A 24,105-nucleotide genomic window follows, 5' to 3' on the forward strand; every position below is an offset into this window, starting at 1 on the left:
CTCTGAATGATTCAGTGCTAACTGATTCAGCAAAACAGTGCTGAATGATTAAGCACAGAAGTACATTCTAAATGATTCAACACATAAGTACATTCTAAATGATTCAGAGCCATTGTCAAACAGCAAGTCACATTCAGAGCTAATTCATATAGAGCCTCTGAATCATTTAGCATTTGAATCATTTAGCGCTTAATCATTCTGAAGTAAACAAACAGCCCCTTACTTGTTTTAATCCGTTTTAAAGGATAAATTGTAAATTTAGTACAAAAACTATCAGTTTTAATCTGTTTCAGTACTTAAACTTTTAATTTTTTTCAAAATTATATTTAATATTTAGTTTTTTTTCATTTTACTACCACAAAAACTTAAAGTGTTTAATACTTAAACTGTCAGTTTTGGTCTGTTTTAGTACCTAAACTTTTATTTTTTTCAAAACTTAAGATTAAATTTTAAATAAGGGTACCAAAATGAAACAAAATCTAAATTTTAATTATAGTTTTGAAAAAACTAAAAGTTTAGGTACTAAAATAGACAAAAATTAATAATTTAAGTACTAAACGTGTAATTTATCATAAATTAAAAAATATAATTTTAGTTCATATTAATATTTATTTGTATTTGTATTTCTTCTTATTTCAACTTTTTGATTTAGTTGATGTCACGAGATAACTTAATACTAATTTAATTAAAAAAAAATATTAAAACGTTTATATTCCAAAATTTTAAAAATATATATTTTCAAGATACTTTTGTCTTTCAAACTTTTATAATATCTTTAAAAAAAATCTAAGAAAACATATTTGAATATAAGACAAAAAAAATATTAATTAATTTATCAGTTTGCTATTTTATTATTGAGAAAAATTATTTGAGGATGTATTTGTGTTTTGTATCATTAATGTTCGTGATATAAAGATTATAAGTCCGAATCTAGAGCCTGTAAACTTAATTTATAAAATTAAGGTGCGTACACCACGAACTCTGAGATGTTTTATGATATTTATAATGATGAAACCTTTCATATCATGTGTAAACGCTTGCTTAATTATTCGAGAAGAAATATATAAATTTATTAAATTATCCCTTATTGTGAATAATGATTAATAATAATCTAAAAATCTTACAAAACATAAAACATAAAACTTAAGAGAATGCAATAAGATATTAATATGTATATGTTAAGCTTTAGTGCAGGGCCGGCCCTAGGCCAGGGCAAGAGGGGCACCCGCCCAGGGCCCACAAAATAATTTTTTTCAATATAATATTTTTTATGATAACAAATTAAAAGATTGTAAAATAAAATAGAGTAATTTATGCATTTAATACCTATACTATTAGTTTTGATCCGTTTTAGTACCTAAATTTTTAATTTTTTCAAAATCATATCTAACATTAAGTTTTCATTTCATTTTAGTACATGTCGTTAAAAACTTAAAGTGTTTAGTACATAACTATCAGTTTTGGTTTGTTTTAGTACGTAATATTTAAAAAAAACTTAATGTTAAATTTTGAATGGATACTAAAATGAAATAAAAAAAAACTAAATTTTTAACGGTGGGTATTAAAATGAAACAAAAACTAAACTTTACATATGATTTTGAAAAAAAATTAAAAGTTTAGGTACTAAAACAGATCAAAAATGGAAATTTATGTACTAATACATAATTTACTCAATAAAATAATGGAGCCCATGAACTTATTAAGGTGTCAATTATCTTTATTGAATTATGTATTAACGTTAATAAATTATTCTTTCACAAAATTCTAATTTAATATTTCTTTCTCAAAATTCAAAAAAAAATCAATTGAACTCTTTAATTTTGGTCTTTCAAAATTCTCACTATCAATTCACCAAATCTCTTTCCCGATTTTTCATATCAATGAAAAAATTTATTAACATTATTTTTTTCAAAACTTAATGAGAGGAAAAACTTTAAGTATAATTAGAATATTTTTTTTCTCTTTCATGTTTCACGATTCATCTGAAAATTATTATTCTCATTTTTTAATTTATCATATTTATATCACACGCAAAGTCACAAATTTTTGTTATCAATTATGGTGCTTGAATAATATTGAAGATTGTTCTTAAAATTCTAGGTAGATCATGTTTTCAAATTCTTTCTTTTAATTTTATATATTTTCAAATTCTAGAAAAGATCGTTCTTTCATTTTCAAATGCTATGTTATGTATTGAGAAAAATATATTGGAAATCATTGATGTTGACACTATCATCAATGGTTTTACATTAAAATATTCGAATGTAATATTTTTTATAAGTATTTGTATTCTTAAATATATTTTTTGACATCTTTTATATTGTAATGAATTAATATTTTTTTAATTTTAAAAAATCTAATAAGATATTTATATTAAATATTTTTTAATTTTTTTATATTAGGGGCATATTTTTTAAAATTTTCACCCTGAACCTAAAAATAGTCAGAACCGACCCTGCCTTATTGGAAGATCGATATACCCTCGAATTAGTGAAGTGATCAAAGTATCGTTGATTATAGTAAGTGACAAAAAAGTCCAATGGTATGTAGGAAAATGTGTTAAGATACTAATAATTAATTAAGTGTTCTTTCACAAGCTTTAAAATAATTGATATATTTGTGAGTAGGATAAATTATTAAAATATCCTTATGGTATTAAAATTATTAGATTGCGCTTTTAGTCCTAAATTGTTCAAATAATCGGTGCTGATAACAATAATAAATTTAGATGAGTGCTGATAAATATGATTAAATAGTTTTGATATAACAATGAATTAAAATGATAAATTTATAAAAATGATATTTATTAATTTTGATTCAGAAAAAATTCAAAGTTTCCAAAATTAAATTTTCTAGACTTAAAAATGTTAAAAAAATAAGTTTCTAAATATTTTTTTAAAATTTATAAACTCTTAAAATATTTTAGAAACATAAATAAAGGTATTTTTTTAAAATATTTGGAGCATGGTCTCGAAACCTTTTCAAACTTCTAAGGCAATATACTCAAACGTTCAAAAATTCATGTTTGATTTAGAAATTCCCTAATCGATTTTCAAAACACCCTTTACCTGGTTTCTAAACCCTCTAAAGCAATAATTATATTTTTAGATAAGGGTTTCAAAACCTCTAATGGTTTCAAAACAAATGTGTAGATGGACATTCATTGCAAGTATTTAATGCTTCAAACAACTATAAACTCTCTCCAACAATCTCAAACAACTAAAAATCAATGAGAACATAAAAAAATAATCTTCAAATAGCCAAGGAACAACAAGAAAGTTATTCCAACAATCAAATAGCAAAAAGTGTCAAATATGTACTCGATCTAATCTTTCTTTCTTTGAACATTATTGATTTCATTGTCATTCGTGTTCTTGAGTGTATGTGAGAGCTTAAATTTGCAAACAATTTCTATTTTAAGGATTATTAAAAGTTTGCTCATTTGTAATTTTCTTTGGAGAGAGTTGTAAACTTAAGATTTTGGGTATGTAATACCCCAAATTTTAGATAGTGAATAAAATGCAAATTTTGAAAGTTAAGTTACTAAAATATAAATTTTGGAAAAGTTTAGAGACCAAAAAAGTAATTTTAAAAAGTTGCAATTTGGCTCCGTAAATAAATAGTTTACCTCAAGAATAATGTTTATGTGAGAATCATAATTTTTGTACGGATTTTGTATTAAAAGTTATAAAGCGATAAAGTTTGAGAAAAAATTCGGCAAATCGGATCGAATAGAAATTTCAAGAAAATCTGAAGGATGATAAATTAGACCTAAAAATATTATTTTTCACATTTTAAATGTTGGAAAATAATATAAAAATTTGGATTTGAGGATTTAATTCCATGTTTAATTTGGACCGTTGAATTAAAATGGCTAGATTGTATTTTTTGGGAAAATGCAAGGGCAAATTGATAAAGTGTGATTTTGTTTGTCCATCTTTGACTTTAGGAAGATGATAAAGTTGAGGTGTCTTGGTTTGATGGTAAATATGAAGTTTCAGTAAGGGTAAAGTGGTCTTTTCCCAATTAAATGAATTTAATATCCATTAAAGATTAACTTAAAGGTAAATTAGCATGAAATTAATCTAAAATTTGATGCCAATTTGTTCATCATCTTCTCCATTGCCGTGAACTCTCCTAAGGTAAGGAAAAAAATTTATTTTCCATTTTTGATCAATTTCCTTTGGATTTCAAGTTATGTTGTAAAATAGAAAATTGTTCTACGCAAGAAACGCTATCTTTTGGTACCATTTATGCTTGCTAAACTTGTTTGATTTTGAAGATCCCCAAATCCTAGTGTTTTTGTTCACACTAGGGTTCATGAAATTGATGATAAATCTTGATGTTTTTGAGGTTGTAAATTCATTTTCAAGCTTGTTTGATGATTAAAACATGTTCAATCTTCCTAGAAATGCTCCTATGATTTTCGGTCAAATGATGGAGATGTAGAACTTTATGTTTTGATGAAATTTGATTAGGGTTATGATTATAGAGATGTTGTAAGGTTGGTGGAAGTGGATTTCATGCCTGAATTGAATCAAAATCGAGTAAAATCATGAAAATCCTAGTTTTAGAGGTTTAAAGCATTCAACCATGGCATGTTTGGGTGAGAAAAATTATGGAAATATTATGTAAGGGCTGGAAATGATGTAGGAAGTATTCTACAAGCCTTAGAAAAATTTAGGGACCATTCTATAATTTCTGAAAAGTTAAGGGACCAAACCAAAATTTTGGAAAATTGTGAATGGTTGTGCAATTGTTTAATAGTTGATGTACTATGCTGGAAATTACTGTTTCGGAATTTAAATGAGCATTAAGATGTGAAATATGACTATTTTGGAAGTTTGAAAAGTTTGGTGATTTAAATATAATATCCGAATAGTTGGTGTGCTTAAATGTAATTATGCTTTTGTGTATGTACTTGGGTGATAATTATTTCAATACTAGAATTTTGGTATTGAAATTTTAAGTGATAAAATTATGAAGGACCATTTTGTATAAATTAAAAAAGTTGGTGTCAATATTAAAAGAATTATTAAGTGTTGAAGTATTTTGGTAGAGAATAAGTTTCAAGTATAATTTTGGATTTTGTTTGGAAATGTATTTATATTAGTACAATACTAACATATGTATTGATATCAATTTGTGATTTTGTACATATCATGATTGATTTTGTGATCGAAACAAATCAAATATAAAAGGATTTAGTGTGGAGCAAAGGGAGGCACATCTTTTGATATATAAAGTGTCAAGGTGAGTGAAATACATGCATGACATTGTACATAGATATTTTATACATCATCAGGAAGACTTACAACAAGTCTACCTTGTTTATATCATCATGATATTATGTCATTTTTCATAACTTCGACATGACATTGATATGTCAAAATGTGAAATTATAATGCATTGATCACGGATAAATATGATATGTTGCCATAGATGTTATTTTGTGTATGAACTACCCTAATATTAATTATATGGTCATACGATGCCATGGATGAATAAATTATACTATATGCCCAAGTCATTTGTTGAAGGACAAGGTATAATTGGCATGCCATAGAGTATAGCAGTTGCATGTTTATATTAGCACTATAGTGTGTAAGGGCACTAAGTGCAGGTGGTGGGCACAACCTTATGTGTCATATCCGTATTAGCACTAGAGCGTAAGCTCAATGCATATTTAACAATACGGTGTACATATATACTTCACTCGAATACCCAGGGTCTTCATAGGTTTACATTTGGGCTTTGGTTGTTGATATAAATAATATTAATGATATTATTATCATGTAATTATGGTAAAATATTTGTCATGCAGGTAAGGTAATATTATTGCATTGGAAAATGACATTAAATTTCATGCATGAGTTGTATTGCATTGTTTATTAATTTAATTATCTCACTAAGTATATACTTAGCGTGTGATGGTTTTCACGCGTAAGTAAAAACTAGGAGTAGGAGTAAGGAATACTAAGCAACATCAAGCATCAAGGAATATATTACAATATCAGTAAGACATCCTCTTATGTAATTTTGACTTAGTTGGTGGAATGTACTTATCAATGTCCTAGTTGCTCTGTTGAACTATTTTGGAACTGGTTTGTAATGACTAACTAAATTGTCTTACTCTATTTCACTATAGATAGCATAAATCAATATTATTATTACAAATAGATGTATTTTATATTAATATATGTTTTAAATATTATATAATAGCTTTATGTGATTTAATATTTTTATATTATTATTTACAAATTGAGGAAATATAAGTTTTAAATTACTTTTGAGTTGGTAAATGTTTTAAAAAATTCATGTGACATTTATAATCTGTATTGGATTAAGTATACGCATTGTAGATGTTATATTTATTGGTATTAGAGCTACAGGTTTTGTAACATCCTCAATACCGGGTTAGTGATCAAATTGTAAAGTTTCAAAATTTGGTAACTAAAGAAGAACAATAGATTAGTTAAATGATTTATTTGGAAATAAATCCTAAAAGTTGTTAGTAATTATTAGATGAATTAGAGGGCAAAGTGGTCATTTGAATTGAAAAGGATAAGATAATGATTTATATGGGATAAGCTTGAGAGATTTCTCCAGAAACTCTCTTTTCTTCTTCTTCTTCTTCTTCTTCTTCCTTTCCTCCCGTGTCTCCATAGCAAAGGTAAGTTTTCTTATTAGTTGATTATTTGTTGATTTTAAGTATGGGTTTCGATCATTAAAGGATAACTAAGTTTAAGGAAAGCTTAAGTTATCTTAAAATCAAAAGATAAAGGAGTTAGAGAAGATTAAAGATTTGGAGTTCTTGAGTGAAATCTTGAAATAGAGTTTATAATAAGAATTGAAAGTTAAATTTGACTTGTCATCAATCTAGTTAAGGCATATGAAGTGTTAGAAGTGGAATTAACACATGTTGCAAAATCAAGGTAATTCTTGAATTTTATATGAATGATAGGATTTTGAGGTTTAAGATGAAATAAATGAGTATAGATTGGTTTAAGTATGTGTACTGGAGTTAAGAATGAAAAAGGGGATGAAACATGAAGGATTTAAGCAAAAATGGATGAATTTTCGGGTTCAAAAAGAGGATTCTGGGCAGGGTGCATCGATGCATATTCAATGTGTATCGATGCATCAAGGTTAAATTCCAGAAATTGTTAAAGGTGTACCGATGCACAAGTAGTGCATCGATGCACTTCTTAATAATAGAAACATTGAATGCAATTAATGCATCGATGCATAAGGCGTGCATCGATTCATCACCTTAATATTGAAACATCAAATGTATTTTATGCACCGATGCACAAGTAGTGCATCGATGCACCGTTAAAGAATACATCGATACACTATAGAGTGCATCGATGCATACCTTCATTGAAAGACAAAATTTGCTTTTCTTTTAGTCTAAGGAGTGAATCATTAGAGTATATTAGTTATAATACTGATATAAATCCATGTATGATTATGTAGATACTAAACGTTAGCTTGTTCCGGAACGATCAAAGAATTAGAATCGAATCAAAGCAAGGCTAAGGTGAGTGCAATTTAAATTGTACTTATGTATCAAATAAACATTGGCTTGCAATGAGCCAGTGATGGAGTACTATAGTAGGAAGGGACTTCTAAAATGTTATTTGAATTGTGATTCTTATGTTTGCATGAGTATATGAAAATGGGTACATTTGGTATACGTATTGCATCTGTTATATGAATTGAGTGAATAAATGTTAGTGTGATGAGTTATGTGAACTGGTTTAAGTAGTGGATGTAATTATATACGTTATGTAATATAAATATGTGATTTAAGACATAAGTTAACGAACTATATGATATGAGATAAGATAGACACATGCTATTATAAGTGACTATAGGATCACGAACTATGTAAAATATCAATGATTTATGTGATAACAAGAGAAAGGATATAAATTACATGAGTTAGATATATATATATATATATATATAGGAATTTGTATAACCAACTTATGAGATTAGATGAAAAGTGAGATAAGTTAAATAACATTGATTTATAGGAAATAAGAATAATATAAATTAGGAGACATTGACAGAAGTGATTATATGAATATGTACAATAAGTTATACGGAGAGGATTTATGAGCTGAAATGAACATATAATATATGAGTCATATGGTAAAGATTTATGAAGCTATAGGAAAATGTTATGGGAATTATGTGATGATAAGTTATGAGAAACTATTTATATAGGTAACAAGCTATGTGAAATTGAATTAAGTAATATATGAAACTAGAATATAATTAATGTGAAATAAGTGATTAGGTAAAACTGTGAGAAGTTATATGGCATTGTTATTCGAAGTATATGAAAGTATGTATATGGATACCTGTATAAGTTTATATGTTATACTATGTGCTATGTGATGTATATATGAACATATGTGAACAAGATATGACATGCGAGTTTACATGAACAAATGAGGAATGATATAAGTCATATGAAATTATCTACGTGAATATATGCACTTGTGATACATGTGATATGATATGAAATATATGGTTACACATACATATGGTATGTGACAGAAGAGAAAGAACAAGTGATATGAAAAGTATAAATGATAATGCCCATGTTATATGATATGAGAGCTAGTGGTATAGTTGGCATACCAAGAGTCGAGGGTATATTAGTCCTTCGGGACGTATCCAGTGGTCCTTCGGGACATATCCAATGTTCCTTCGGGACGTATCCAGTGGTCCTTCGGGACGTATCCAGTGGTCCTTCGGGACGTATCAGTGGTCCTTCGGGACATAGTGGTCCTTCGGGACGAATACTGAACAAATGTTTGGTGCCCCATGAGGGAATTTATACAAGCTGTGGTGACAGCATTAGTGCACAACCTCAATGTACTCACTTAACTTAAGTTCTCACAGGTGTATATGGGCTAATAAAATGACAATAACAAATTTAATACATATGATGCATATGCTTTTGGTGATATGGAATATGTTCCATGAATTATATGATATTATGTATGTTTAGTTGTGAAATGATAAATGTGTTATATGATATACAGAAATGATAAATACAAGATCATATGATAAATAGAGATTTCGATAATGATGGTATATGTACATGTATGTATTTTGATATATGAATTGTACTATGATTTCTATTATATGTTTTATATGCCTCACTAAGTCAACAACTTAGCGTGTGATTGTTTCACACGTAGGTACCAAGAAGAGGAAGAATGATAAAAGTTAAGCAAGACAGGTCAGTTCCTTCTTTCCAAAGATCAGATCAGAAAAGCATTGTATAATATGTATTTTATAATACGGATGGTAGTTGGCATGTAAATAAAGATTTGAATTTGATATGCTCTAATTAGTTTTTCTAAAATCATATGAATATCTTTTATGTAATTTAGTCAGTTGTTTTAATAAAAGTTTTAAAATTATTCACTAGTTTGTACAAGTATCGGTTTTGAAAAGTCAATGTGACACCTCGGATTCGTATCCGGGTCGGGTACGGGTTGGGGGTGTTACAGGTTTAGTCGTTTCTGGACATGGAATGAGTCTATATTAAGTCAAGAATGTATACATGCCACTAGGATGTTAAAAGTTTACTGATAGTTGTATATATACTATGATTCTTATTAGTGAGTAAAGTTACTCCTTACTAATGTTAGATGACTTTGACTGTGTTCAGATGTCAGATCATCAGGAATCTAGTAGGGCGGGTGAGCATAATACTCCTTCACAAAATGGGAGTAATGAGGTGAACCAGAATCCACCTAATGCTCAGCTGAATGTAGAGTCGTCTAATTTGAATCAGCACGATATGCCAGTGCAAGATCGAGGACTTTTCCTTCAGGCATTGGATAATATAATCAATCTCTAAAACCCAATGTCAGTTCCGAAAGAATTGAGGAAAATGAGAGCACCTGAATTTCGAGGCACGACAGATGTTGATCCAATGGCTGCCGATTTTTGGTTGAATGATGTAAAGAATATGTTGAGCAGGATTCCTTGTGACGATCAATGAAAGTTGGAAGGGGTTGTGTCTCTACTGATGGAGCAAGCCAGTGTGTGGTGGAATACAGTCGCCGCACGAGTTTCCCCTGAACAGATCACTTGGGAATTCTTTATGAGAGAATTCAAGGAAAAGTATATTGGGGACATGTTCGTCAATAAAATGATGCAACAGTTCCTAAATTTGAAGCAGTCTGGCAGAACAGTTTAAGAGTATGAATGTGAGTTCACAAGCTGAGTCGTTCCGCTTCGGAGTTTCTTCCTAGGGAGAAATCGAGAATTGATAGGTTTATTTATGGATTGGATCCTTAGTATAAAAGAATTTTGGTTTCTCATATTTTACTGCTTTTCAAGAAGCGGTAAACAAGGCTAAACTATGAAGAAAGTTGACCTTGAAAATCTGGAGGCGAAGAAGGCTCAGACAAACAAAAGGTTTGGAAACTCCTACTCTGCACCATTTTCCAAATGCAACAAGGGCCAGCAACAGAAAAGTTATTCTTCCTCAGCATCCACAGGCAGAAAAAGATTTGCTAGAGGGAAGTCCAAGCAGACTCAGACAGTTTCGACAGGTACCCAAGGTTCAGGATTCCGTCCTATTGAAAAATGTAAGATTTGCGGAAGGAAACATCCAGGTCAGTGTTGGTTTAATGAAGGAAAATGCTTTAAATGTGGATAAGCTGGGCATTATAAAAGGGATTGTCCATAGCGCTACCCATATCAGTCGGTAGCGCTACCCATATCAGTCGGTAGTGCTACCCATATCAGTCGGTAGCGGGACCTCAGAAAGGTAGAGGTGGCAAAGGAGGCAAACCGAGTACATTTGAGGATGCATCCAATCGTGAAGGCAAGACTACTGTTCGAGTTTATCATATCAAGACTGATGATGACAAAGATGCTCCTGAGATTTTAGCATGTACCTTTTATCTCTTTGATGAACCTGTTTTTGTGTTGATTAACCTCGGTTCTACTTATTCTTATATTAGTGTAAAACTGGTTAGAGATAAGGGAATCTCTTTAGAACCTATTTCTAGTGATTTATATTACTCCTGTTTTTTTTGGCAGTTTTTCATGTGACTGATTTAAACGGAAACAAATTAACTGATGCGAGAGTTATTAGCTACATTGAACAAGTAGTTTTTTTTTCCTCTTCATTTCAATGCCTTCTTTACAATGTCAATTAATTTGCAGTAAAACTGATCATTGTTTTGTTTTTCTTTGGATTACAGTCCCTTGAGAACACTCATCTTGATGCAAGTCATGGATTTAATAGTTTAACAGCCTTGGAATTGACCGAACCAATAGAATCGGTTTTCTATCTTAAGTATTTGCAGTTTTAGCTGACCTGCAATGCGCTGTGGTGGATGCTAAGGTATGGACTCAAAATGGTCGTATTGCGTCTTTGATCTTCCTGAAAGACTGCAATTCAGGGTCCCCAATCGAGGACTCGCAACAAATCGACAAAATAGATGCACGTTTAAGGAATGTCTTGAAGGGAGACACTGATATCCGTAGAGCAAGAACCTCGGTTTCTATGGCTGTAATGCACACCGAGAGAAGGTTACATCAAATGATGTTTGCGGATCGAGACAATGAAAGAAAGCCTATTTTGCAGCATAAGTCGGATTTGCCTGTGGTCACCGTGCAGAATTGGGTGGAGAGGGGTTATTCAGTTGTGAACGTTCAATGCAAGGATCAAACCAAGCTTTTGTTTGATGTTGTTTGCACTTTGACAGATATGCAATATGTTGTGCTCCATGCCACTATTAAGACATCCGGAGACAAAGCGTATGTGGTACTTAAATGCAGGGTTTCAAATCGCAGTCGCGTTTTTAGTTATTTCGGGTTTACCGTGATTGTGGTTGTAGCGGACACTATTGGGCGCTATTGCGGGTGTAGCGGGTTACTCGGACGGTGGCGAAACCGCTATTTTGTGGGCGCTATCACCTTTTCGGATCGTGATTTGAAACCCTATTTAAATGTTCATTATTAATGAATCTTGCTTTTAAGATTTTGGTTACATGATTTCAGTTTGTTAACTTTAACTTATTTATCCTTCTTACAGAAATTTTACATTAGGCACATAGATGGAACCCCGATTAGTTCGGAACCTAAAATGCATCGGTTAATACAATGTTTACAAGCTGCAGTTGAAAGAGAGCATCCGGGGTATATTTCTATCCGAAAACATTCACTTTAAATGCTTATCCTTTATTCCAGACACTGATGCAGTATAGCTTCTTGATTTCAGGGAGTAAGACTGGAGTTACACACGTTAGATAAACAGGGTCTATTAGCAGACGTGACTCGAACGTTTAGAGAAAACGGTCTTAACGTGACGAGAACCGAAATATCAACCACGAGTGACGTGGTTCTGAATGTTTATTACGTAACGGATGCAACTGGGAACACAGCAGACCCCAAAATCATCGAATCAGTAAGACAAAAGATCGGTTTAGCAAACTTAAAGGAGTTGCCATTGATTCACTATCGAAAGGCCGAAAGTGAAGAGCAACAAGCTGTAGGGGTTGGTGGGGCAGTTTTGTTATCACTTGGGAGCCTAGTGAGAAGGAATCTGTACAACTTGGGTGATTAAATCCCATTCTTGAAGTGGAAACTGCAGGAGAGATTTGTTTCATTGGTTGGCAAATGGCATATTCTTTGCTTAAGGTTTGGGATTTGGCCTTAGTGTACGTATGCAAAAAAAGCTGGAATTTGATGAATGTTGTTGTTATAGTTAGTTTGGGGTGGTTGGATAGATAGAATCATATAGACAAGATTGGTGTGAATTTATGCCATAGATTTGTTGATGCCAGAAGAGAGAAAAACAAGATTATGTAGAAGAAGAAAAAATCTGATGTATTATTATTATTATCACACACAACAGTTGTACTTAACCACTTTTAAGTATTAATTATAATGTTTGACTAACTTTCTTTTATCTATGTCTACTATTTTAGTTCGATATTGTTTTGTGGATTAAGATTTAAAAAGAATCATTTGCCCCAATGCGTAATACATCAAAGATGCTTCATTTGATCTTCTCTTACCGGCACATCTATCTATATGTATATAATATAATTAACTTGGAATCAAATCAAAAGGAGCAGTGTTATATTTTCAAAAGAGGGGAGGAGGATTGATAACTCTTCAAAAATCATTGATTCTTATTTTTTTATCGAAACGTTTCATCTTAGAGTAAAAATATTTTATTATAGAGTGTTGATCGTTTTATCCGTAAAAGGATTTTTTTAGTCTAAAATGAAACGCAAGATCAAAATACTCCAAAAAAAAAAAATAACTAAAGTGATTATTTTGATAAATATTGAAGATTGATTTTGCACTTATGTCTTATTTATTTATCTTTCTTATGAAATTAGTATATTGCTTTATGTAAAGGTAACCATTGAAGTAAAGTCAATATCTCTTTTGTCTGAATCTATTAAACGACCTTAATAATAAAAGAGAATATTATTTTCTTGAAGTCTTGGATTTAAATAAATGTGTAATTTTAAAGAAATGTTATCTTATAATTACCTTAGACTAAATAGAAAAATACCTACCTAAAATGAGTAGCTTTTAGCATGGGGGTATTAAGTATTTAACCTAATCAGCCAAGCAACTACTTTTCTTTATCCCTAAATCCATCCAACTACTTAATCAAAACAAGTGGCCAAAAATTCCAAATTGAACATTAATATTGAACTTATATCACTTGATAGTGGCCAGTCGTTAGAAAGGATAGAGAAGGTTAGGTGTTTAGAAAATTCTAGTTGCCCTAACTTTTTAGATGGTATTATAAAGTCTTCAACAATTAATAACTTTGCATATACCAGGAGTTGTGGTGGTAAGAGTTATTCCATAAGCTCTTCATCATAAATGAATGTCAAGCATTTCAAACTGATATTTATCAAGGTTTTATGTATTTGATAAAGCACCTCTATAATATAAAAACTAAATGGCTAGAAAAGCAATGTTAGAAGACCTTTGTTTATCGTTATTGTTGTCCTCATTCTGATGAAACTTTTGCTTTGTCTGTATTGCCATTAGGGTAAGTTGTCTTTCTTCTTCCCCTTGACAGGCAGAACAGCCAATGACTTAGTAGATTATTAGAGGTCCCAATATATGATTTATAATATAATTTATCTGATAATTGAATTTCAACTGTTTCAACATTGGTCCTAAAGTTATGGTAACTTGCACTAGGTAGGCTCTTCTTCACTATGTGTTTTAATATATTAATTAATTGAATCAAATTGGCATCAAAGTAGTCAAAAACACAAAAGATAGTCGGCTGCTTGTCTTTACTGTGTTTTTATCTGCCTCTCCCGACACTCGGCCTATCCCCTGATGTCTAAAAGTTACTGGAAAATTGTAGGTCTGGCTTCACTCAACACATGGTAGTAAAACAGTGCCAATATACTAGAGTTGGATTTGTACGTCTGGACTACCACATCATCACTATAATTGTCAAGTCAATATTACAATAGTTAACAATAGAAATTGTTGACGGAAATATGATATTGAATTTTTTTAACTTAAAGATCACATTAAATGTAAAAATTGTTATCGAGTCTCATTGTTTGTTTAGAAAAGTCTGTAGGCCTCACATATTAATAAGCCTTATAGGTTGGTGTCAACAATGAATCGCCCTCTCAGAGAGTTTGGTGGTTGAACATTTTGAAAACAAGATGTGTGAATCGCCCCTCTCCTTTTCCCCAAATAGGAAAATTTGACCTTGAAGAAATAAATGGGAAACAAGCAAGACAAATTTTTGGCCTTACATATATTGCACATAGAAATTTGGGTGTGTTTAAAACAGTTAACCGCCTGAGCATTGGGGTTATAAATAGAGAAGAAGGTTCACATGGCGGCAAGTGCGCCGGTGAAGGTGGGTTGACGCTGACACTAAACACTGTTGGGGTCGCATGCTTTGTATCAATGGCTCTGCTTTTCATATATATGGTTTTTTTCCCAATATACCTGATGTACGTAAATTTATGTCTTGCACTTGCACTTGGGGACTGAAGTCTACATTTTTTGAACGCCCAATGTGTTCATTCTCCTGCCAAGGAAAAAGACACGGAAAATTCCAACAAAAAGAAAAAAACACTAAACCCTAATTTTATTTTAAGCAAAGGAAAATGCCGTGCAGAGAGATTGGTTTGATGTAGCTTGATCTTTTGCATTTGTAACAAGATTCTCAATAATTCAATGCTTTAATTTGTGTATGGCTTTTTCTTAGATGGTGCTAGTGTTGGCTTTCAACTTGTTGCTTACAACGAACGAAATGAAAAGCCTTTCTGGTAAAGTAGATTCTTGCCATTTCTTGTTAACCAACTCCAAAAATACGATAATATAATACAAAGCATGTCAATGATTATTTAAGTCGAGGAAGGCTATTGATTATGTATGGTTGTATTTTCTTAGTTGAAATAGGTGTATCTTAAGTTCATGATATTTTATCGAGACATTTCAATTAACGTTAAGAAGATAATGAATAGATTATCTTGTTGTAATAAAATATGTATAGACACCTGCTTTTGTCTGAGTTGTTTTTTATTATTTATTTTATTTTATATAAATTAAATATTAAATAAGTAATATTATTTATTTATTTATTTTCAGATCAGATACAACCCAACAACAGTCCCAACTTGACAACCCAACACATCTAGGGTGCGTTTGGTTCATGGAATGTAGCATTACCTCCAGGAATAAGATTACTGGAATGTAACATTACCTAATACATTACTGGGAATGTTACATTACTGTGTTTGGTTTGTTTGGCATGAATGTATGATTACAGTGTTTAGTTGAAGGAATATGAGATTACTAGAACGTATATTTTACCAAATTGTCCTTGTGTTATACGTGTTAACAAGTGGAATTCTAAATATTTAAATGAAAATATTTATATAAAAAATCATCAAAATATATTATTTTATTATTTTATATTTATATACTTTTTAATAAAATTTATATATATATATATATATATATTTTTTTTTATAAAATTTAAAAGATAAATGGGTAGAATAAAAGAGTAAATATATATATTTTAATTGTAATAAATTATTTTTACATATTTATCAAAATATATTAAAATTTACATCAAGATTTAACTAAATAAGCATATGAAAATTTTAATAGATGAATCATTTTACTCCTAAAGAGAACAAAAGCTAAATTTTATAATTTAAACATTTTTTAAATCAGAACAAAAGCTAAAATTTATTTTCGAGACGTTTCTCTGCCCGACGACGGAGAGTGCAAATAGTACACCCCAAACAGTGTAACTAGTCTCGAAAAATAAGTGTTTATCCTCCTTGAATCAGATAAAACATCAAATTGTAGAGTCGCCACCAATCTTTTAATTTGGTGAGATTGGTCACCAAAATGTCATATTATTCTAATAAAATTCCTAAGAATAATATTAAAATAATACAACTCGGGTCTACTTACCAGAAAAATGAGTTCGGGAGTCGATTACGCATGGGGAAGGATTAGTACCCAAAAACGCCCAAAATTAGTATCGGTATTTATTATTTAATGTCTTTTTAATAACTTATAAATTTGTTCTTTAAACTTAATAATATTTAATATAAATGCTAAATAAAAATTACTAGTCCTGTTGTAATATTATGGATTAAATTATAAATCAATAATTCTAAAGTACTAATAAAAATTAATCATATAATAATAATTAATAAAATATAAAAAATTAATTATTTTAATTCGAAATAATACTATAATTATATAATTTACCCTAACTTACTAATATAGGTCGAAATGTAAATTATTTAGAATAATATGGATTAATGTGTATTTTACCCTAAATTATATATAAGTAATAAATAAGACTATAATAAAATTAAATAAAATTAAAAGACCAAATTAAAAAACGTAAAAACTTGTTTTCGGGACCAAAATGAAAGGTTTATAAAGCTGGAGGGATCACACATATAGTTGACCCATACTAAAATTACAAAGATACCCTCCCCCAAAACGTCACACGAGAGAGAGTATTTAAGCCCTAAAATTGGCCCTAAGGCCTTCATTCTCCCATTTCTCTCATTTATTCTCTCTCTCTAAATGAGAGAACCTCTCAGTTCCCTCTAAATTTCCTCACCGGAGGAAGACCGGTCACCGTACCGGCAGCCTTACGCCGCCATATTCTACTGCCGCCGGCCACCACCCACGGTGGTCGAAATTTCACAAGTCAACCTAAATCGTAGATCAAAATACCCACAATTTGAATATACCCTCCTTTTTCTCTAAAGATCTTTCAATCGGCCAAGATCTAAGATTTTACATTCGGTAAAATGCGTTCTATGATGGCGTTTGGACTTCGACGCTTGGGTAATTCCTCTACTTCCTTTTCTTGCTCTCGTTTATGTTTGTTTGTTTTTTTTGCTTCCTCTTTCGTTGCCTGTTGTCGTTGTTGCTTGCAGGAACGAGGCTATTTATAACCCTCGTCGATCCACTCTTCGGACTGGTTAAAGAGGAGTACCCCCGCGAGTCACCGCCTATGGCGGTGACTCAACCTAGGGTTACGACGTGTGCGGCTAATAATCTTCTTCTAGAGCCTTATAGAGTGCTTTGGTGAGATCTGGAGTGGCGGTGGAGTCATGACAGCGCCGGATTTGAGCTTTGGAGACGGTGAAATAATAACCCTAGGGTTTCTATTGGCTCAATCTGGACCCTTGATATGCGTTGAGATCGAACGACTGGGATTTACTGGCGGCTGGAGAAGATGGAGAGAAACCCTAACAGAGTTGGGTTCGCTCGTGGGCCTGCTGGATCTGGGCCTGGATGGGTCTGGGCCTAAATCTGAATCGAGCTCGGGTTTGGTTGTAACTAGGCCTGTGATTTGCTTTGTAATAATAATATTTATAATATAATATTATTATATATAACGTATATATAATAAACGTCACTCCAATGAAAACTAATGTCGACAGCTGCCTCTCTTTGCTTATTTTTGTGTAAACAAGAATAAAGAAAAGATAAAAAGTTTTCGTCGAATGAACTTCTTACTTTACTGGGATATTCGTTCCAGCATTCTTTCATGGAGAGAGAATTTCCATCTGATCATGCTCCTGCTTCACTACTCTTCTGTGGAGGCTGAGGATGACTTGCAAACGATTTGCTTCACTACTCTTCCGTGAAGGCTGAATTTGTATAACTTGAACAGAATCTATTTCACTACTCTTCCGTGAAGATCAAACTCGAGATTGGATTGCTTCACTACTCTTCCGTTAAGTTTTCATACTTTGCTGAAAAATTTGTTCCACTACTCTTCCGTGGAGAGCAAATTTTGCTCTTGCTCTTGCTTCACTACTCTCTTGTGAAAACTGAATTTACTCCACTACTCTTCCGTAAAGATTGATCTGGAATGACTTGAATAGAATCTGTTTCACTACTCTTCCGTGAAGTTCAGACTAAAACTTGGATTAATCCACTACTCTTTCGTGAAGTTCTCATACTTTGCTGAAAAATCTGTTCCACTACTCTTTCGTGGAGTTCAAATTTTGGTATTGTTCTTGCTTCACTACTCTTTTTTTTTTTGTGAAGGCTGAGAATGATTGACTTGATAAGAATCTAATTTCACTACTCTTCCGTGAAGATCAGATTCAAAGTTGGATTTGCTTCCACTACTCTTCCGTGGAGTTTGATTTGACTTGAAAATAACCATCTTGCTTGAAAAACTAATAGATGACCCAAAGGATTTTACAAATGACCCAAAGGCTTTACAAATGACCCAAAGGCTTTACAAATGACCCGAAGGCTTTACAAATGACCCGAAGGCTTTTACAAATTCATGAGAAATAATTTATTGGGTAAGAAACTTCTTACTTTTCAATAATTTCATTTTTGGAAAAGATTGAATGAGAAATGTTGAAAATTGCTTTCACATTTTTCTAAACAACTTGTTGATTTGGGCATACCCCAAAATTACTAATTCCTCATAACTCTTGTATTTGTGAATTTGGATCATACCTTATACTTGTAAGGTATTTTGTCCCTGCATCTTTCTTAAAAAATATATGTATGCAAATGCAATGAAATGCATGATCTTTATGCAAAAAATGAATGTATGAATGCAAAATATCATTTTAGTCCTTAATTGACTCCAAAGTTTGCTCTTTTTCCACTTGATCATTCCTTTTGATTTCTTTTGAATAATCATCTGGTTAACTTATATCTTCGTGTCTTCTTTTACCTTCAAAAGAACTGTTTCATTTTTGGAACTCTTGCCATACTCAGAATTATGACCTTGTTGCCCCACTTTTCTTGATAACACCAGTTGTCCTTACCTGGACTTGTGTAAAAATCTGATAAAGCTTTCATCTTTGAAAAGAGAATCTATCATCCTTGCAGAATGTAGATATGAATATGTTAAACTCAACAGAGATTAACCAAGATATCAGCCACGTCTGTTCTGATTTGACTCTTAAAACACATCACAAGAAGGACTTATCCTAATTTCTTTCATGTCTCCACATCTAATCAGATCTCGAACAATATTATTCAGATCATATCATGCTAAGATGTATAACAACAACTTGTCGTTTAATCTTACTTGGTTCCACTAGTTTCTTGTTGTTAAAGTTCCAACGTCTTTTCGTGGAAAGAAATCTTCATCATTTATCGTTTATGATTCTTGGAGTGTGAAGGAAAACTTTATCCTATGTCAACCACAAGATCGCAACATTGGTTAAGTACCATAATTATTGGTTCGTAAAACATTTGACAACATATTCATCATTTCCTGTATTTATTGTCTAAATTTCTCAATCAGGGAACTCTTTGAATGACATTTAGAGCTTTTTGCATGCCATCACAATGATATTTCAATAAGAATACAAATGGGATGCATTAACTTGTTAGCAACATATCAAGGAATATTTGACAACACATTCATCATTTCTTTTAACTCCTGTGGGGGTAATGTAATCGTATGTTGGAAAAAATAGTGATGTATGGTCAACTTGATTGTCATCGTTTCTTCATTTTTATTCTTCATACCTTTCTATTCCAGGGAATGATTTTTCAAAGAATGATAAGGGTCCAGCATGCCTTAGCATTTTGCTAATACAAATGTTACTGATGTGATCATTTAGAATACCCGGTTGGATCATTTTTGCCTGAAATGGGCCTTCAGTATTCCCCACATTTTATTTCTGACTGAAATAGGCCTTCAGCATGCCCCAACCTTTGCTGAGTCGTAAGGTTCACTCTTAAAGTCCATTTGATTTGAATCTCATGCTCCTCACAAGGTCCAACTTTGATAATATCCCATCGTGGGTACTCGTGGCTCTATGCATGCCAAATTTGTTCATCTTGAAGATTTTCATCCTTTCTTGTAGATGAGGCGATCATCTTTTCTTGACAGGTTGTCATAAAGGAATGTTATAAGTCCAATTTCCCATACTTTTGATTTCTCATACCACTTGCTTTCAAGAATGCGAATTTCTTTTCTCATTCCGGCCTTACTCATTCTTTTTCAATAAGGGTAGAATAGGCATCAACTTGATTCAAGATCCTTTCTCATTTGAAATTATCCTGTTAGAAAATGTTATTCCTCCTTTCTTTTTCAATGAAAGAATTTTGTAAAATATTGCCCTTACAGGTTTACAATAGAATCAAATCATAAGCATGAGTTCAAAGGACATCAAAAGAATCAACCACTTTTACTATTTCAGAGTTATAGTTCTTTGACTAGTATCAAGATTGAGATGTTAGTTTCAGGTTGGCTTCCCTATTTTCTATGGTTACATCTTAGTGAAGATGTCACTCCTCTCTCGTTCTTTGTGAACATTGTCACATGCCTCACTTTCTTGACTTGGTATTTTTGTACACAATCTAGTATAACAGTTACTAGACCTTCTAAAGTACCTACATTTCAATTCTCTGAAATCTTTGATTCTATTCAAAGCAGTGTGAAAACATCAATCTAATAACGAAATTTATGTGTGCAAATGCATGAAGTGACTTAGACTAGATTTATCAAAGTTTTCATCGTCGAACCTCATTAATAGAAAATTAATCTAGTCAACTTCGCAATGTTACAAAAGATGCCCCACATTGTACACTTTTTATATGTAAATACCAAGCCTTTTATCTGATTCCTTACATTGGAGAAGGCTCTCTCATTTTTGTATAAAGGGTAGTGTTTGGGATGTGTATTTCTTCTGAGGTAAGGTCAGGGTCCCTTTTTTCTGGTATTCAATCTTGATACTTTTTCAAAGATGTATAACTCTAATTGTAAGGAGCTATACTCAAAGAACTTCAGGATTACAAAATTGATTCAATGCTCATAACCTTAAAAGCAACACATTTTATTACAAAAGGCGGAGAAAGGAACAAAAACATATTCAAACAAGATGCTACAAAATGAAAGGTACAATAGTGGTAGATAATAACTTCCACTGCCTCATTTTTGCTTAGATGTTGGATGTATAATCAGACCAGGATCTTTGTCTATATTTGTACCCCATTTCTTGATCATTTCTTGGGTAGCTTCTTTGGATAAGCTTTTAGATATACAAATCTCAGCTTTTCCCTGAGTTATTTCTTGATCAAATCCCATCATCATCTTTCTTGACTGACAGTTGGGCTCAGTTTGAATTTCAGAACAAATCTCTTTAGTGGCAATTAATGTATCCTGATTCTGGATGTTTCTTGCAGCTGTACTTGGAGTAACATTCTCTTTTTTCTTTAAGTTACCCTCTGTTTCTCTTGATTTTAGAAGATCTAATATGGGTGTCTCCAACGTTGTACAACCTCATTTCTTCTTAAACCTATAGGCCAGTCTCGAATTACCTTTCCTTTTGCTTGTTCATTTCTCCTTTTTTTCATCATCTTTTAGCTTAAGAGAAGTATCAAGAGTTAAATATGCCATACATACTTCATCCTCCTTAGCTTTGCCTTGTCCTCTATTTTTGTGACACTATCAACTTCATTTATGGAATTGACTCACATATGTTTGATCAAAATGGATTGACTGTTGGCATCCACTTCTATAATTCCATGAGTCAAAAGATCTTGAACTCGTCATTTGAAGTTGCCATAATTTTCGATGGAATGTCCTCGGATTCTAGCATGATACTCGCAAAAAACCTTTTTATTATACCATCTTGGGTAAGGAGGTACCAAAGGTTTAGCCAGACACAGAGCAATAAGCTGGGCTTCATGTAATTTGGCATATAACTTGCTGCATGAGTTTGAAGGAAAGCATGGTAGAGATTCTCTTGATATCACTGTTTCTTTACTGTTTCTTTCTTGAAGATTTTTGGTTTAAATGTTTGACTTTTGACGATTCGTCTTGAGAGAGATGATGACTTGAAAATTTCTCTTTTTCAACCAACTTTGAATTTCTAAGTAGCTTAGGTTTCCTATTTTCGAAACATAACAACCCTTCTGCCATAAGGTCTTGGACTTTTATTTTCAGCATTATGCAATTTTCTGTAGAGTGACCAAAATCTCCATAATGATATTTCCATAGATTCTTGACATTTTTCCAATTTGGATTCAAATAAGTACTATGAGGGATGGGTGTCACAAGACCACTTTCAAAGAGAAAGGGTAACAACTCTGAATATGAAATTGGAATTGGAATTGGAATGAGATATGTCATCCTCTTTTCCTTCTTTCCTTTTTTATCATTTTCAATAGGACTTGTTCCATGTTTCTCTTCTTTGTACCAACTTCAGTTTCTATTTCCTTTGACATATTTCTTGATTTATGAAGTCGGGTTAGATTTCTAAATTACTTAACAGGTTCTTGGTCATCAATTATCATAACAGCAACTGTATCATCCAAATTTAGACTTTTTTCCAAGGCCTTCATCTTTTCATACTCAATAGGGTCTTCTAACATTTTCTCCCCATATAGTAGAGTAACCATCATACTCTTTATCTTGGTCATCTGTTCCCTGGACTCAGCTTGGAATATTTTTGTTTCTTTAAGCATTTCTCGTTGAGTCTCTACAAGCTGCTTTTGGATTTTCTCAATCCTTCCAATTCGAAATATTCCATTCATTGCTTTCAATCTTTTAGAGACCTGCTCCTGATTCTTGGATATGCTTTCAGAATTCCTGATTCCAAAATCTTTTACTGATTATTCCCATGCTTTAATGATTAATACATGTTATCATGCTATGCAGAACATGAATGTGAATGTAAATGTATATGTAAATGCATGTATGAAAAGGTGTAATTCAAGAGTGATCATCTTAAAACAGCTTCCATTGAACACAAAAAGAGTTTTTTCTTTTTTACATCAAAGGATCATTATATATAAGGGATAACTTTCCATCCTAATTTCTCTATCTCCTTAAAAAGCCAAGTTAATTTTCATTCATGCTGAGAAGTTGATTCGTCATTCTACTTTAGCTCCCTTGTAAAACCAGCTAAGTTTACTAGCTTGAGGGCTACCTTGCTTGCTTGAGCAGCAGCTTTCTTCATGTCATCTTTTTTTTCTTGAATCTTACCTGCCATTTGCCGAAGTTGTAGACAATATTTTTCATTTTCCTTTATCAGAGAACCTTTATGTTCAAAAAGTTCTTGTACCAGATTTCCATAATCATCCACCATTTTCAGCAATGTGTGGTTCTAATCTCTAGTGGATTTTAATACAACATTAATCTCAGATTGATGGATCAGATATGAAGTTTCCATGTTGGTTATATCCTTCTTCAATATCTGGTTTTTAGCTTGACATTTTTCTAAATTGATGATGGTTGTATTGTATATTTCTTCAGCAATTTGAAAGTCATAGGAAAATTTCTTTGCTTGATCCTCATATATCTTTTTCCAGGACCAGCATCAGTCTTCAGTTTAATGATTTTTGTCATCCATTCTTCAGGGATATTTCCAAGTCCAACATCCTTAAAGGTTCGACTGACTTTTCAGAAATCATCAAGCATGGTTTCGACCTCTGTGCTCAATTTCTTGTTTTCGTCTTTCCAAAAACGGGCTTGAGCTTCATAAAATCTCTCTTTCTTGTGACTGCTCCTATTGATTCTCTTACCATAAAAAGCTTTTGGCACCAATCTAACAGGATTTTTATGTGCATATCCCT

The 24,105-nt window shown here is 31.9% G+C and overlaps 1 pseudogene; it reads left to right on the forward strand.

Annotated features, from left to right (window-relative positions):
- The first annotated feature begins 10,396 nt into the window (after nt 1–10,396).
- Nucleotides 10,397–12,613, forward strand: LOC120158688 (annotated as a pseudogene).
- The last annotated feature ends 11,492 nt before the right edge of the window (nt 12,614–24,105 follow it).

Source organism: Hibiscus syriacus, unplaced genomic scaffold, assembly GCF_006381635.1.
Source record: "Hibiscus syriacus cultivar Baekdansim isolate YM2019G1 unplaced genomic scaffold, ASM638163v2 tig00111330_pilon, whole genome shotgun sequence".
Taxonomy (NCBI): Eukaryota; Viridiplantae; Streptophyta; class Magnoliopsida; order Malvales; family Malvaceae; genus Hibiscus; species Hibiscus syriacus.